At 44.8% G+C, this 18,216-nt stretch overlaps 1 protein-coding gene across 2 annotated transcripts in view; it reads right to left on the reverse strand.

The window, feature by feature from the left end:
- Window positions 1-18,216, reverse strand: part of B3GAT2 (beta-1,3-glucuronyltransferase 2) — an 87,403-nt gene that overhangs the window by 46,021 nt on the left and 23,166 nt on the right. The gene's annotated exons all lie outside the window — the stretch shown is intronic.

Here is an 18,216-nt window from a genome sequence, read left to right on the forward strand (position 1 = left end):
GTGCTGGGGCCAAGTCAGCCCATGTGGCGCCTTTCTGCAAACTAGAAAGAGCTGCCCCTTTCTCAGGTGGACACACCCATGCCGGGGCCCCTGGCTTGGCCATCAGAGCACAGGCTGGCCTACTCTCCCAGCTGGGTGTGCCACACCGCTGCACCAGGCGGACCCGTTGTTGGGATCGTTATAATTTCAACACCAATGCTTGACCTTTTATTTGCTATAGAACTGGGTCATGGTCCGTTAACCAGTGATTAAAATAGAGATTATCAATCAAGGAATTATTTAATGAAAGGAAGAAAAATTATATTCTTGGCAAAGATTTTCAAGTACAATTCAAATTAAAAGTTATGCTACTGTATTAATGAAAATATAACTCGAAGCTCCCATTTAGCAAATATCCCAACTTTACTTATTTATTAATATCCCACTTCACTCCAAAGAGCAGATTCTAGAGCATGAAGCAATCCAGGTAACGAAGATCCCATTCTATTGGTCTTCCACAAACCTGAAGTGACTTTTTTATAGTCTATCACTTTTTCAGTAAATTAATCACCACTGCCTTGTGCTAGTTCATACTAACTTAATTTTTTTTAAATAAAGTGCTACTGAAAGAAAAAAAAGAGTGCTACTGAGGTATAACTGACTACAGCAAAGAATTAACAGTCCTGAGACTATGACTTTCAGAAAAGCCTGCTTATAAGCTGGCCCTTGGCTGGCACCTGGGAATCTGGCTTTTGAAGCATTCCTACGCTGATAAGGTTGTTTTGCCCGCCTGCGCCACTGAACACGTTTTCTTTTTGGGCATCTGAGATACTGGTGGGCAGAGGTGCCTATGTGACCAGCCCCCAGTCAAAACCCTGAACCTGAAATGGGTTTCAGTGGGCATAACCACTGTACCTCCATAGTTACAGCTTTGCTGCTGGAGGGAAGGTGTGCTCTGCGGTCCCTCATGGGGGGCAGAGGACACAGGAAGTGGCACACGGATTCCTCCAGACCTTCCTCATGTCTTTCCCTCACTGATGTGCCTACAGATCCTACTGCGTCCAGGTGACACGTCTTATCCACAAGCACAATACATGCTGGGTGCTAGGGGTCCCAGTAAATCCCCAAGCATGTGGGCAGGCTTAGGGACCCCTGAAAGGATAAAATGCATGTTTTGAAGAGTAAAATTTGATACACTTTGGCCTATGTAAGTGGCCATGAACACATGGCCAAAATGAAGATAATAAACATATCCATCACCCCCAAGTTTCCTTGTACTGTTTTTGTTTGTTTGTTTGTTTTTTTGTGGTACGCGGGCCTCTCACCACTGTGGCCTCTCCCGTTGTGGAGCACAGGCTCCGGACACGCAGGCTCAGCGGCCATGGCTCACGGGCCCAGCCACTCCGCAGCATGTGGGATCTTCCCGGACCGGGGCACGAACCCGTGTCCCCTGCATAGGCAGGCGGACTCTCAACCACTGCGCCACCAGGGAAGCCCCCTCGTGCTGTTTTTTAAAGCCATCCCTCTTTACGCTCTCCACAACCCCTAACCCCAGGCAACCGCTGATCTCCACAGAATTTTATATGAATGGAAGCATATGGTATATACTGTTTTTTTTTAATTGGGCTTTTCACTTAGAATAATGATATGGAGATTCAGCCAGGCTACGATGTGTATCAACAGCTCAATCCTTCACCTTGCTGAGCAGTATTCTACCGTGTGGATGTATGGGTGTGCCACAGTTTTGTTTTGTTTTTTTAAATTTACCTGTTGATGGACTTTTGGGTGTTTTCAAGCCTCTGGATATTACAGATGAAGCTCTTATGAACATCGGTGTATGAGTCTCTGCAGACTTCATTATATTTGGATAAATACCTAAGAGTGGAACGCCTAGATCACACGGTACGTGTACATTTAACTTTTTAAGAAAATGCCAAATTACTTTCCAAAGTGGTTGCGCCGTTTTACAATCCCGCCAGCAGTTCCAATCATTCCACATCCTCAACGAGACTTGGTGTGTTTGGTGTTCCATTTTAGTCATTCTAATAGGTATTAGTAGTATGTCCCTGTGGTTTTAATTTGCATTTTTCTAATGACTGATTATGTTGAGTATCTTTTCATGTGCTTATAAGCCATATGGCATTGCTTCTTTGGTGAAGTATTTGTTCCAATCTTTTGCCTACTTTTAAAATTGCTTATTTCTTTCCTATTGTGTTTTGAGAGGTATTTATATAGTCTGCATACAAGTCCTTTTCTTAGATATGTGACATAAATAATTTCTCCTTGTCTGTGGCTCATCTCTTCTTTTCTTTCTTTTCTTAATTGGGGTATAGTTACTTTACAATGTTGTGTTGATTTCTGCTGTACAACGAAGTGAATCAGCTCTATGTATATCTCTATCTCCTCCCTCTTGGGAGAGATGGCTCATCTTTGGAAGGACAGACAGTTTTAATGTTGACGAAGTCCAGTGCATGCATTTGTCCTTCATGAAGAATGCTGTTGGTGTCATAGCTGAGATAGTGTTGCCTAACCCGCAGTTTTCTCCTCCTTTCTACAAGTTATCATGGATTTAGGTCTTATATTTAATTATGATCTATTTTGAGTTAATTTTGTGTATGTGATGTGAGGGACTGAAATTCTTCTCCTTTTTCTTTTTTTGCATGTGGATATCCAATTGTTCGAACTGTATCTAATTGTCGCAGAACTACAGAACAGCCTTTGTACTCTTGTCAAAAGTCAGTGGCCACCTACGTGTGAGTTTCCTTCTGGACGTTCTCCCTGACCCATTGGTCCGCTTGGCGATCTAATGCTACTACCACACTGTCTTGATGTACTGTGGTTTTATGACAACCGCCGTGACCAGGTGGTGTGGGTTCCCCGTCTCTGTTCTTCTTCAGCAGAGTTGTTCTGACTATTTCCATACGAGTTTCAGAGTCAGTCTGTAAATTCTGACAAATTTTGATCAGGACTGCGTCAAATCTATATATCAATTCACTGAGAACCGACAACGTAGCAATACGGAGTCTTCGAATCCATGAACATGGTCTCTCTCTCTCCAGTAATTTAGACCTTTCATTTCTCTCAGCAAGGTTTTGGAGATTTAATTTTGAATCAGTATTAACATTTAATGCTTTTGTGTCCTAGATCTTTGCCATAGGTGGGAAAAAAGCCAGAAATTTTATTAAAAATTTCCCAAAAATACGGCCCTCTCCTCAACTCACTCCACCCCTGTTCCCTCACACACTGCAGAAAATGAAAAATTTCCATTTTTTTAATTTGATATCTCAAATATGCCAAACATACTGAGAAATCAAGTTAAATCTAGTACGTGTTTTTCTTACAGTGACAGAATGGCCTTGTATCTAACAAGGTACTGAAAATAGTGCTGTGTCCTTTTTTTGATATTTCCTTAAAATGCCTATGATTTTTTAGCTCCTAAACTGCTTTTTCCTGGAGCACTAAATTTTCAAATCTGAAAAGCCGGTAAGCGGACCTCGTCTCAGACCTGGGTATCCTCCTGGGAATGCATAGGTTGCACCTGCATACAGCAGGTGCCAAAACATTCTTGATAAGTGTGTAAGCACCATGTGGTACCTGAGACCTGAGCCGTATGTAGCAAGCAATCAGGATGCTGTGTTGTGAAGGGGCACCTCACAGGCAAGAGGAGGACAGACAGGAAAAGAACAGAAGGAAAGGGGAAACAGGAAAAGAGAAATTCCCTTACAGAGGAGAACACACGGAACTGTGGGAGCGCTCCTACCGGGACAAGCGAACACGGCCAGACGTGTTGGGCGCCTGGCTTTTCACTTAAGTAGGGCTGTGAAAGACACGTAGGATTTTCCCCACAGACTACAGAATGGCCTAGGGTTCCGGGTAATGAGACGAATCAAAGAAGGAACCTTCACACTTCTGTGCCAGTTTCATGCTAGAACACGTAGGTTTTATTTAGCATGCTCCACATTTCTGAGAGCAGCTCAGAGCGAACATTTGTCCATGTTTTATTTTTTCAGAGGGTCGGGTGCTAGAGGAAATGCAAGGACTATTTGAATGCAGGTGATGTGGCAGGACTACGTTTCCAAGCATGCGACATTTTTAAAAGTCTGTCATTTAAATACAGGCAGCCCGTCACATCCGCAGGTTCCACATCCTTTACACTATCCGCGGTTGTTGGATCTGCAGATGCCGAACCTGCGGATACAGAGGGCCCGGGATGGGACTCGGGCAGGTACCAAAATCCGATGGGACTTGGATTTTGGTACCCACAGCGGGTCCTGGAACCAATTCCGTGGATACCTAGGGACGACTATAGTTTACAACTTCAGAAACATCCAGATGCCCTTGACGTGTGTGCACGGCTCCGAGATTCAGTGTGGAATCCTTCATTCCAGGGTTAGACACACAGCCCCTCAGCACACGACCACTACACTGCACAGAGTGCGCCGGCATTTCAAAGGAAAATAGCACAGCTATTTACAGAACTTCTGCTCGGCACCCCTGGGATCCATCCTTTGTTGTGTGTCCTTTTCTCTCCACCTATGCTCTTTAAGGATTCCTAAGCAGCCTCCTCCTTTGCTGAGGGGGGGAAATGTAACAATGACTGTTCCTATTAAAAGTAAAAGCACTTTCCCATAACTAAAATAGTCTCCATATTTAGAAGCTCTGTTACTTGCTTAGCACAAAATAGCAGTTACGTCACAGGCACGTCTTCCGGTGCCCGGTGTGAGCTCCAGTCTGAAACTGAGGAGTAAAGCACTGGATGTTAAGATGAAGAGGAAGCAGTTCACGTATTGATAGGACAATATTATGCCCAGTTCCGGCCCCCAAAGGCATTCTCTTCCTATTTATTCCACGCTAGAGTCATACTCTGTCACTTACTCCTCCCGCCGTGACCCCCAGTGAAGTGGATAGCCCAAGCCCAAATCACGGGCAGATCCAATGGCTAAAAGGACCACGAGATGCATGTGGGACATTTGCATGCTCCTCCAGGCCACATGCCTTTTGAACTCCCCCAGGGCAGGTGGTGCCGGTTCTTCTGCACCTTCTCCAGGAAAGCAGGGCGGCAGGGAACTGCCGTGCACTCCTGGGTCTGGTGACTCTTACCAACAACCCGCTCCTGTTTCTTTAGCCAACGTTTTTTCCTGCAGCTTTAAGCTGCATGGCTTTGGCCCCTCTCTGGGAGATGGCTAGCGGCCAGTGTTCCAGGACTGGGACGCTTCAGAAGATCACACGTATGTGATCATCAGAATGTCCTTAGAGTAAAACAGAAAAAGTTAAACAAATGCCCTTTAGCTTCCTTTAAGACCTGCCAGTAGGTGAAATCTTGTTTTATTTTTTCCAAAGGGAAATGAACAAAATCCTTGATCTTATGAAATATAAAATGCCATAGGCAACTTCAAGAAGCAGCATTACAATAAAGGAGTTTACGTTTGGTATCCTCCTTTTCAAACTAATAATTTCAGTGGCAGAAAAACACCCCAAACCCAAAACAACAAAAGTCACCCTAAATGGGGCAGGATCCAGTGAGCTAAAGACAGAAAGGAAAGAGCACAGAGTGAGGACCTGAGCCCAGGGTCTTTTCCAATATTATTGTGCATAAACATCTGGCATTTTCCAACACAGAAGCTAGCTGCGTTTATATGATCCAACACACCCGTACATTTTCTGTGAAACAAGGCTGCAAATTAGCATCATGCCTGCTTTGTCTCTTGCATCTGATTCAGCATCCATTTCCCTCAACTAATTGTTACTTGGCTCAGGGCTATTCACTCAACACAGTGTCCTTCATGTAACTGTACATGGCCCTGGATTTTTTTTTTTTTTGATTTCCATACACAACCATTTCCAGAGCATGAACTTCTGAGGGGCAGAAGCTAATTACTTAAAGGAGCTAAGAATTCGAGAAGCAGAAACGTCCCTAATGTTATATTCTCAACCCTTCTCCTGTGTCATCGGGTAGAAGACCCAGAAGACCACGCCTCATGTTTCTTCCATACCTCTTGTATCTTTTCACTAAATACTGGTCACATACCTAACGTGTGTCCAGTGCTAGCCCCTGAGCAACTCACACAAGGTCCTTGCCTACGAAGCCAACGTTCCGGAAAAGAAAAAGCAGTAACGCAACCAACTGCAAGACGAGCTACTTAAATTCGATGCTGGTAAGGGCTGTAAAGGGAGCAGATGGTACCCTGAGGCGTGTTGCAGAGACTCTGACCTGATCTGGGACCTGCTGAGGCTTCCCTGAGCTAAGTCTAAAGCATGGGGAGCACTGACCACTGCGGAGAGGAAGAACAAAGACTTTGCAGGAAGAAAGCAACTCAAGTGCTCCAGGCCCTGGACAGGAGCGAGCTAATGAAAACAGATCCATTCTGGACAGTGGCTTCTGGGAGCCAGGTTTCTCACCACTGGAGTGAGAACTTACAGATAAGCAATAGAGAAGGCTAGCACGACCCATGTGGTTACGGATGAGTGTCGGAGACATCAGTATGAACTCATGTTTAGCTTGATATAGAGACGGTTATACACATAGGTATGTGTGCATACACACGTTGGTCAGTACACACACCTATTCCCTTGCTCTGTCAGCTGAGGGGGCCTCGAAGCGGTGACACTCCAGCAGCAACGAGCCCACCCGGCCCCAGATCTCGGTTCCTAACACTGGGCTCTAATAAAGGGAACCAGAGGTACTCAGAGAAGCAGTTGACTCCAGAGGTGGGGCAGAAAATATACAAGATGATCCCGGGGTAGCTTTAGAGCCAGAAAGTAAGGAAGCACTCAAAAACACACACCAAAAAACACACACTGACGGGGGCATACAAAGAGGCCCACGGGAGCCTACCAAATGGCCAAAGCTGGAACAATTTAAGCAGCAAAATTAGATTACAAACTAAAGCAGAAAATAAACACCGAACACCAATACGATTGAAGTATATACACAAATGCTTGAATAAATAAGCCAATGGGGAATACACAAACTTCCCATGCAAGAAGAATTCCAAATACCACCCAAGGAGGTAGAGCTAACTCCCCACTCCTTGGGTATGGGCTGCATAGTCATTTCATTCTAGAGACAAGAGTATGGAAGAAACTTTACAGCGGAGGAGCCTCAAAGTTACGACCCACGGTTTTAAGTCATGTCGACAGTACGCACCCTTGATGTGCTGTGCTGAAAATGGCACTCTCCCTCTGTGGTCTTTTCTAACCTGTGTGGTTCTTCCCTCCCCTCCCCTCCTCCCCTCCCCTTCCCTCCTCCCCTCCCCTTCCCTTCCCTTCTCCCCTTCCCTCTTTCCCTTCCCCCTTCCCTCCTTCCCTTCCCTCCTTCCCTTCCTTTCTTCCCTTCCCTCCTTCCCTTCCCTTCTCCCCTTCCCTCCTTCCCTTCCCCCCTTCCCTTCCCTTCCCTTTCCTTCCTTCCTTCCTTCCTTTCGTTCTTTCCTTTTCTTAAAATTAATTTTTATTGAGGTATGGTTGCTTTAGGTTCTTTCTCATAAAAGGAACCAGAGCTCCTTAGAGAAATGGCCGATGCTACGACAGAAACGGAAAATGAACAATATGAGCTTAAGTCATCCTGTAGTGCCAGAAAGTAAGGAGCGGTTTGTGAAATAAACAAAGACCTCACACAAACCCACATTGACGAGGGTCTGCGAGAAGAACACAGCCGACTGAAAGAGCTGCCAGCGGCCAGAGCTGGAACAACGTGAGCTGTAAACTAAGGCTGACAGTACGTACCCTGGACCTGATACTATGAAAATGGCACTTTTCTTCCCCTAAACCCATAACCACATTCTAATCATGAGCAAAACCTCAGAAAAACTCCAACAGCGTGGCATGCTACGATATACCTGACCAGGACTCTTCCAGATTGCCAAGGTCATCAAAAATAAGGAAAATCGGAGAAACTGTCACAGCCAGACAGGAGCCTATAGAGACATGACGACTGAACGTAACGTGGTGCCCAGAATAGGATCCCGGAACAGAAAAAAGGACACCAGGTAGTCAACACTAAGGACATGTGAATAAAGAGCTGACTTTAGCTAATACTGATTCATTCATTATAACGCATGTAACATATAAATATCAATGTATAATGTTAACAGTGGAAACTGGGTGTGAGGTGTACGGGAACTAACTAGTATTTTCTCAGTTCTTCTGTAAATTTAAAACTGTATTAAAAATAGAGGGGCTTCCGTGGTGGCGCAGTGGTTAAGAAACTGCCTGCCAATGCAGGGGACACGGGTTCGAGCCCTGGTCTGGGAAGATCCCACGTGCCGTGGAGCAACTAAGCCCGTGTGCCACAACTACTGAGCCTGCACGCCACAACTACTGAAGCCCAGGCGCTCTAGGGCCCACACGCCGCAACTACTGAGCCTGTGTGCTGCAACTACTGAAGCCCGCACACTTAGAGCCTGTGCTCTGCAAAAAGAGAAGCCACCGCAGTGAGAAGCCCGCGCACCGCAAGGAAGAGTAGCCCCCGCTCTCCGCAACTAGAGAGAGCCCACGCGCAGCAACAAAGACCCAATGCAAAACAACAACAACAAGAGTTTATTATTTAAAAAAATCCCTTTTCAAAGCACCTAAGGTGACTATTCCTTCTCTGTCCAGCCCCGTCAGGTATGATGCAGACTTAATCTCTAGCCTGGGGTCAAGTTTTCACTCACTTTCTCTGCCCTTATTTACTGTGCAGACCAGAGGTCACAGCTGGAGCATTTGGCCATACGTGGCCCTAGAGGAAAGGTTGGTTTGGCCTGCAAAAGTTTTTGCATTTTAAACAGAGATGTGTTAAAACCCAAAGATGTCCGGCCTCTTTGAAGATGTGGTACACTGGGCTGGATTCCTTTATGGGGACAATGGCATCAAGGGCTATGTCCCTTCCGGCAGTGCCAGCCCCCCCCCCCATCCCTATTGCAGCCCCAAAGCCGAGTCTACCAGTCTGTGCTGTCATGGGGGATGGTCCTCTCTCCAAAGTGGGCAACTGGAAAACAGACCGAATGGGCCCGGCATTCAAGTACACAGGTCTAGAGCACTGTTATATGGATGGGAGCAAGGACTGTTCCTGTATATATACATTTTTTTTTTTTGCGGTACATGGGCCTCTCACTGTTGTGGCCTCTCCCGTTGCGGAGCACAGGCTCCGGACGCGCAGGCTCAGCGGCCATGGCTCACGCGCCCAGCCGCTCCGCGGCATGTGGGATCTTCCCGGACCAGGGCACGAACCCGTGTCCCCTGCATCGGCAGGCGGACTCTCAACCCCTGCGCCACCAGGGAAGCCCTGTTCCTGTATACTTAATATGCAAAGCATGTGTACAGAAGATGCCGTTAGAAATAATAACAACCATGAGAAATATACGGGAAAGGGACGTAATTAAAAACCTTAGTAAATGAAAATAAATCAGGCTGAAGTTTTAGTCCTTTAAGTTTTAATACAAGAAAAGCAATACTGCTCACACCTGGCCAGCTTCACTCAATTATGTCACTTGCTTGAAGGCACATGACTGTGAATCCTGGTACAGAACGTCTGGGAGGAGCTGGCCAGGCTCTGCCTATCGTACAGCTACAGTAATCAAGACACTGTGGTGTCAATGTAAAGACAGACACTTCGGTAAACAGAAGAGATTCGACAGTTCAAAAATAATTCTTCCCACCGATGCCTGGCTGATTTCTTTTTTTTTATTAAGATGCCAAGAAAACTCAGTGGGGGAAAGGATAGTCTTTAACACATTGTGCTGGAACAAAAGGACATCTATGGTCGGGGGGGGCGGGGGAAGGGAAATAACCTCCTTCCCTGTATCTCACAATAGTCATAGAAATTAACTCAAAATGGAATCATGGACATCAACACAAAAGCTTAAGTTATAGAACTTGTAGAAGAAAATATAAAAGAAACTCTTTGTGGAGGGGTGGGGGAAGGATGGACCGGACGTTTGGGATTATCAGATGCAAACTATAATATACAGACTGGATAAACAACAAGGTCCTACTGTACAGCACAGGGAACTATATTCAATGTCCTGTGATAAACCATAAAATGGAAAAGAATATAAAATAGAAAGTATATATATATGTATAACTGAGTCATTTTGCTGTACAGCAGTAATTAACACAACATTGTAAATCAACTATACTTCAGTCAAATACATTTAAAATAAAAAGAAACTCTTTGTGGTCTCAGGGTAGGCAAAGATTCCTTAGACATGTCCTGAAAATATGAACCCTAAACAATTCACAAATTGGACTTAATCAAAATTAAAATTTTCTACTCTCCAAAAGATACTGTTTAAAAAGTTTTAAACTAAGTCACCAAGTGGGAGAAAATATCCCAATACGTGACCGAAGGCTTGTACTGAGAACACACAGGACTCTTACAGCTCAATAAAAAAGCCTAAGGCATAACCTCTATGGACAATTTAAAAACTGGCCGAAGATTTGAACAGACATTTAATGAAAGAAAAATGAATGATCATTTAGCACATGAAAAGATGTTCTCTATCCTCAGTCATTACAGAAATCAAAGCCGCAATAACATACCATCACACACCCCCTACAATGGCAACAATTAAAAGACTGCCGACACCAAGTGTGAATGCAGATGTGGAATCACATTCCCGGTGGAAGTATAAAATGGTACAACCGCTTTGGAAAACAACTGGGCAGTTTCTTATAAGCTTAACAAATATACTGATCACATGACTCAGTCATTGCATTTCTAAGTATTCACCCAAGAGAGATGAAAGCACAGGCCACACAAAGACCTTTACCTAAATGTTCATGACAGTTTAATTCATCACAGCCACGAGCTGGAAAAAGCCCAAATGCACATCAGCTTGTAAAGAGATAAATAAACTGTGATATAGCCAAACAATGCATTACTAGTCAGCAATAAAAGGCAATGAACTATTGATATGCATAACAACGTGAATGGATCTCAAAAACACAATGTTGAGTGAAAGGAATCCGAGAAAAGGCTGCATATTGTATTCTTTCTCTTCTACAAAACTCCAGAATAGGCAGAGTCATCTCCAGCGGAACGCAGATTAGAGCCACACGTGGTGACAACTGCCTGCAAACAGCTAAGTCAGGGGATGCATGCAAGCGTGCGAGGGGCTAACATGGGCCAAACTCTACAGTTAAAATGAATACATTTTATTCTCGGTAAATTACACCACAGTGAAGCTGATTTAAAATAAAAACAAAGTAGCTAGGAGGTTTTTTTTTTTTTTTTTTTGCGTTACGCGGGCCTCTCACTGTTGTGGCCTCTCCCGTTGCGGAGCACAGGCTCCGGACGCGCAGGCTCAGCGGCCATGGCTCACGGGGCCCAGCCGCTCCGCAGCATGTGGGATCTTCCCGGACCGGGACACGAACCCGTGTCCCCTGCATCGGCAGGCGGACTCTCAACCACTGCGCCACCAGGGAAGCTCCAAAGTAGCTAGGAGGTTTTAATACAAACTCATGACTACAGGGCTCAGAAATATTAACAGCCCAGTTGCAATAAACACAGCGAACACCGAAATCTTGGTCTGTAAATACCACCCTCCACTAAAGGGAAGCAGGGCTCCTTGGAGAAGTGGCCGATTCCAGGTCCGGCGTGGGGAAAGGATGAGTTTAAAATGTTTTGCACCAAAGAAGCAAAGAAGTGCTCAAAGACAGACAATAAAGACAGAAGCCTGTCGGCCAGATGGCTGGCCAAGCTGTAAACAATTTGAGCGTCAGAAAGAATGACATTGATAGATTAAAACACATTGAGGGGGAGGGGAATTCCCTGGAGGTCCAGTGGTGAAGACTCGGCGCTTTCACTGCTGGGCACAGGTTCGATCCCCGGCCGGGGAGCTCAGATCCTGCAAGCCACGCAGTGCGGCCAGATAAAAAAAACCTGAGGGGTAAAAAGGACCCTAAAATCTATGGTTATAGGTTGGGGGTGGGCTGTGTGAGAAACTGTCCTTTAAGAAGAATGCCAGCTAACAAGTGCAGAAGGAAGGACACAAAGAGAAAAGCACCACTGGATGTCCCCAAAGTACGGCAAGCAAGAATCATCCCCGGATGCTTGAACTGTTGGGTAAAAGTTGTTGGGAAAGAAGATACTCACACTGGCTCAGAAGATCAATCTATGGGTTACTCATCAATTACAGAAGAAAAATGTGCCTTTACCATGGAGAGATTTGGTGGTCGCTCCCTCGACCAAGTGGCCAAGCCTGGCATCACCATCCATGAGGTGACCTACAACGTCACTGGATGCAGGAGGATGACAACGGCATCTCTGTGGTGTCCTTGCTGAAAAGGTATGGCCTGAATATATTTATGAGCAAACGGATGACCGTGAGGGAGACCAAACAGTCAAATGCAATTTTTTTGGTCAGTGTGGACTTATCACAGCCCAATCCAGGACTATTTAAATTTCTACTTTCCTCAAGGCTTCTAGGAGAGTAGGCACTGTTGCAGAAAAGAATTCCCGCCTGAGGGTATGATGCTATCGTGACGATGCCGGACAGGACGTGAGAAAAGGCCTCTACTTTGGAGGTTCCCCCCACCCACATGCGCCCATCCCCTCTCCTGCCAACAAGGTTAAGATATGTTCTTTCTAAAAAAATCGAAATAAGCTTCATTTATTCCACTATTCCTTGTATAGATCTATACACTTTAGTAAGATTTGATGTTTATTGAAAATATAAACGTAATTCATTGCCAGCAACCCTGATAATACTTATTTGGATACCAAAAAGGAAAACTTTACATCAAATCAAACGTATAAGAGGTGGCGGCATCCTCAGTGGCCATCAGCACATGAATGGATAAAGATGAGGTACATATACACAACGGAATACTACTCAGCCAGAAAAAAAGAATAAAATTTTGCCATTTGCAGGAACACGGATGGACCTGGAGGGCATTGCACTAAGTGAAATAAGTCAGACGGAGAAAGACAAATACTGCATGATATCACTTATACGTGGAATCTAAGAAATACAACCAACTAGTGAGTGTAACAAAAAAGAAGCAGACTCACAGGTATAGAGACCAAACTAGTGGTTACCAGTGGGGAGAGGGAAAGAGGGAAGAGAAAACACGGGGGCGGGGGAGGAGGTACAAACTCTTGGGTGTAAGATGGGCTACAAGGATACAACACGGGGAATATAGCCAATATTTTAGAATAACTGTAGATGGAGTGTAACCTTTAAAAATTGTATAAACATTTTTTTAAAAGGCAATAATAACTGAAAAAAGGGGGAAAAAAATCAAATGTCTAGTTAGGTTTGCAGAAAACTTCCACAAATCAGCATGCTACCATTAGTTCAATACTCTCAGTAGTTTCCCCCTTTAAAATCCGCTCCTTCGGCTCACACGTTGCCCACCACGTTTCAAGAGTCCTGAGTTATTTAATGGCAGACAGCGCCTCACTCCCCTCTGCGGCCGTGTGTCCAGCCCATAAAGGAGCTTGTACAGGACTCAGTTCGGGCATCTGGAGCTCCAGCCCACATCTGGTGGCTGGTCTCTTACTCCACCAACCTTCCATGTAACAGACAGACTCAGATACAAAGAAGCTAATCCACACTTCGACAAAAGTTATAAATGAATACTTCTGACTTAAAAGCTTTAAAGAAACGACTACGGTCTCAGAATTATAGTGCTGTGTGTGTCTGTGCCTGTATGTGTAGGGCGGGGACACTGGGGGCATATACTGGATTTCCCAACCCCTTCCCATCAATCACTGCATGGGAGGTGGCAGAGTTCCCTAAGGCTGTGGCCTTGACCGCGTTCAATACATTTCCCTAAACGAGTACTGACCCTAAAGGCCTCTGCTCTGGTTTGCTCAGTACTATGAGTAGGTGAGGAAATTAAAATTCTCTCATTTCTGTTTCTGAATTTCTCCGTATGAAAACTAACTATACCCATCTCCCATTCTTCCCAGAGAGAACAGTGGGGAAAGGAGGTCCCTAAAACACTCAGATATTCTTAAAAGATGTTGTTTATTCATCATTCAGCTTCAGCACCAGGTATAATATTCTGGGACATTAAAGAGATCACACCTCCCTGTCACACACAGCAGTGTCTTAGAGCAAGTTCTGAAAAAGACAATCCCACTTTTCCCTCAGGCAATGAGATGTAAACTGTCTTTGGAGACTAAATAAGGCGTGACATATAAAGAGTATGGGAACCCAGGAGGCTATTTTCACAGCAGAGCAAAAGTTCTGTGGATCTCGACGCCGCCAAAGGTGGGAAATACAGATACAGGAGGGAACCCGGAAAAAACAGCAGCGGCGACAAAAACAACTGTCTTCTCATACAAGTGGAGTATAATAAAATATTCTCTGCTTCTTACTCTTCAGCACTGTCCCCTGCTGCATTTAAGATCCTTACACCTCTGGGTTTCTTTCCCAGTATTTAATTAACATCTAATGTTACTCCAAAAAGGATATAAGGAAACTTACAGAGATACAAGAAAATTGAACAGAGGTGACTGATAACTGATAGCTTCCCTATACACCAGCAAATACCGTGGAAAATAGCATTATTGTAGCAAGAACAAGTAGGAAACGCTAGGCATAAACTCACTGAGCACAGTGCGAGAACCAAATGCAGAAAATCACAACCCTCGCTAAGGGTAGGAAATGATGTGAAAGAAGGCAGAGACTGCCTGCCGCGGACACTGCTGGCTGCCTGCTCGACACTGCCTCCCGCCTCTTCCTTACTGGATGAGCTTCAGTTTAGCTCAGTGGTGACCAGCCTTCTCCACCCCCTCCCCAAAACATGACCGAGGAGAGGGTGGCCCTCTCTCAAGGTCAGAGGTAAATCCTGACTTGTCAGTGATGACGCTGAATGTTGGCAGCTCTGGTCGTCAGAGGAAATGCGCTGGGCTGCTTCTGGGAAAGGTTTCCCCACTCCTAAGGAACTCAGCACGTAGCCATGTCTGGATATGATGGCTGGAACTGCAGCAGCCATTTTGTAACTGGGAGGAAAAGAGTGGAAACACAAAGCTGACATTCTGAGGGTGGCAACACGCAGACAGATGGGACTAGGTCAGCCAGGCCTGAACCCTGCTCTCCATCTGGGCTTCCTGATATGGGAACGTGGCTCCTTGTTCACTACAGATCCTCCTCCTGGCCTCCCAGGAAGACTCCATGTCTTCGCATCCCTTGCAGTTAGGATGGAGCCATGTGACTGACTCTGGTCCTTACAAACCACTGGTGCAATCCACCAGCCCTCCTCTCTTACCAGGTGATCACCGTATTACAGACGGTGCAGTGACCAGATGGAAGCACTGGGGTGTCTGCATCACCAACTTGACCCAGGAGAGTCGCCAACCCCCAGCGAACTTTGCAGGACCATCAATAAGCTTCTACTGTATCAAGCTTCTCAGAGGTCCGGGTTTGCTGCTGCGGTGGCCAGCGATTAATTATTCTGCTAATAAAAGGAGACTATGTACGTGCTCATTGTTTAAGCCAACTTTTTGTCGTTTCAGTTGGGGTTTGTAACTTGTAGCCAAAAGTTTCCTGTTTCTTACACTCCCCATGTTCTTGGACCAGAAGTCTCAAAAAATATATAGGATTCTTCACACTCGTGCCCAAAGTGACATTCCCTGACAATAGCTCCCTAGATGTAGCTATTTGGGGCTGTTATTTTGGTCCAGCGTTATAAAAGCTTTAACTGTTGAACCAGAGAAAAGTATGGTATGCTTTTATGAAGACAGACCTAAGGCTCCCAACAGAGATGTGAACGGGACTGGAGGAGGCCAAGGTGTCAGGGGCATCTGCCCCAGGGAGCTAGTCCCAGGGCTGGAGGTACAGGTCATCTCTGCAATGTTCACCGAGTTCACAAGAAAGTGGGAACTTTTCACTTGGTAGCGTCTTTGACTAAATTAGCCTCTTAGCAGCAGGTCTGGAGTTTTTCACCAATTAATAAAGCACTAGAGTGCTATGACGATCAATACAGCAGAGTACCTCATGACAAACTCTAATTTCCCAAGTAAACAGAGCATTTATGAGAATTCCAATTAAAAAAAAAAGCTTCACAGAAGCCGAGGATTAGAGATGCATACTGCAATAAAAATACATCTTTTAAAACATGGTACAGCAGGGAAAAAAAGAAAAAAATATAGTCCATAATGCCACTTATACACATCTGAAATACGGCACACACAGCACTATAGTTTTCAACAGGACACATACAAATGTAACAATCCTCAGCATGTGGATTAGAATAGATGCCTGAAATAAGGGTAAAAGGAAACAAATAGAACAAGGGAGGAAACGTGAGTGGGACGATGCTGAGAGCAGCTTAGAACTGGGAAGTAAGATCAACTCTGCCTGTACCTGAAAACTAAGGAAGAGAAAAAAATTTTCAGGTTCTCCTGGTAGAAAACATATTCAGAACATGTGATAAATGAATAAAAGAGGAACAGGGAGCGAAGCCTCTAAGGTTATAGAAGTTATTAAGCACTCCCAGAAAATACCGAAAAGGAAGAATTCTATAGGACATTCCCGAGAACGGTAAGTTAAACTCTTTGTAGCCTCAGTAAAAGGTCATTGGTTAACATGACCAATCTTTACTTTGGTTAAAAGTAAAGATATAGGTGAGTCTTGAAAGGAAACCTAATTTAGAAAGTCCAGCTTACAACAAAATACAGAGGCCCTTTACTCACACAAGCGTCACAGCAGGGGTTATTTAAATAAGGCTTCGTTTACGGACTGCTAGGTCTTTTTTTTTTTTTTGCGGTACGCGGGCCTCTCACTGTTGTGGCCTCTCCCGTTATGGAGCACAGGCTCCGGACGCGCAGGCTCAGCGGCCATGGCTCACGGGCCCAGCCGCTCCGCGGCATGTGGGATCTTCCAGGACCGGGGCATGAACCCGTGTCCCCTGCATCGGCAGGCGGACTCTCAACCACTGTGCCACCAGGGAAGCCCCATGCTAGGTCTTTTTAAAATAAATTTATTTATTTTATTTATTTATTTTTGGCTGCGTAGGGTCTTCGTTGCTGCGAGTGGGCTTTCTCTAGTTGCGGTGAGCGGGGGGCTACTCTTCGTTGCGGTGCACGGGCTTCTCATTGCGGTGGCTTCTCTTGTTGCAGAGCATGGGCTTCTCTTGTTGTGGAGCGCGGGCTTCATTACTTGTAGCACGTGTGTCAGGTCTTTAACTTGGGAGAAGAGTAACAGAAAAGCAAAATGGATAAAGAAGCAAGAACCAACATTATGCTATTTACAACAGACACACTTTAAAAGAACAGAGATAGGATGAAATTAAAGGATGGAAAAAGGAATACCATGCAGACAGCATGCATATGAAAGCTATCGTGGTTATATTAGTATCAGATAAAGTAGCTTTCAAGACAAAGAGATTACCAGAGATAATGAGGGTCATTTCATAATGATGAAAGCATCAATTCATCAAGAAAAAAATAACAAATCTAAAGGTGTGTGCACCAAACAACGTAGCTTCAAAATACATGCAGAAGAAAATAAGTAAGTTGAAAAGGAGAAAGAAAAATTCACTATCATAGTGAGAAATTTGAACACAGTTCACTTTGTGCTTGACAGAGAAAGCTCCCTAAACATCAGTAGGGATACAGAGAATTTAAACAGCATTCAACGAACTGACATCTATAAAACCCTACGCTCAACAACAGCAGAATACACATTCTTCTGAGGCACACATGGAACAGGCCCCCCAGACAGCCATATGCTGGAATATAAAGCAAATCTCAATAAATTTCAATTGAGTGAAACTAGACTATGTTTTCAGACCACAAAGCATTGAACTAGCAACCAGAACCAAAGACAATAAAAAACCAAGTATTCAGAAATTAAGTAACATACTTTGCATGACTTAATAAAATTATAGAAAGGTATGAAAAATAAATCAGTAGAAACTAGAAAATATTTGAAATGAACAATATGAAAGCACAGAGTCAAAATTTGTGGGATGCAGTGTTTGGAGTGAACTGTATAGTTTTATGCCTATATTAGAAAAGAAGATAGAAAAATTAAAGATCTAACTTTTCATTTCAATAAATTTTTTAAAAGAAAAAAAATTAAATCAAAAATAAAGGAAGTGGGCTTCCCTGGTGGCGCAGTGGTTGAGAGTCCGCCTGCCAATGCAGGGGACACAGGTTCGTGCCCCGGTCCAGGAGGATCCCACATGCCGCGGAGCGGCTGGGCCCGTGAGCCATGGCTGCTGAGCCTGCACGTCCGGAGCCTGTGCTCTGCAACGGGAGAGGTGACAGCAGTGACAGGCCCGCGTACCGCAAAAAAAAACAAA

This window comes from Globicephala melas, chromosome 14 (assembly GCF_963455315.2).
Source record: "Globicephala melas chromosome 14, mGloMel1.2, whole genome shotgun sequence".
Classification (NCBI taxonomy): domain Eukaryota; kingdom Metazoa; phylum Chordata; class Mammalia; order Artiodactyla; family Delphinidae; genus Globicephala; species Globicephala melas.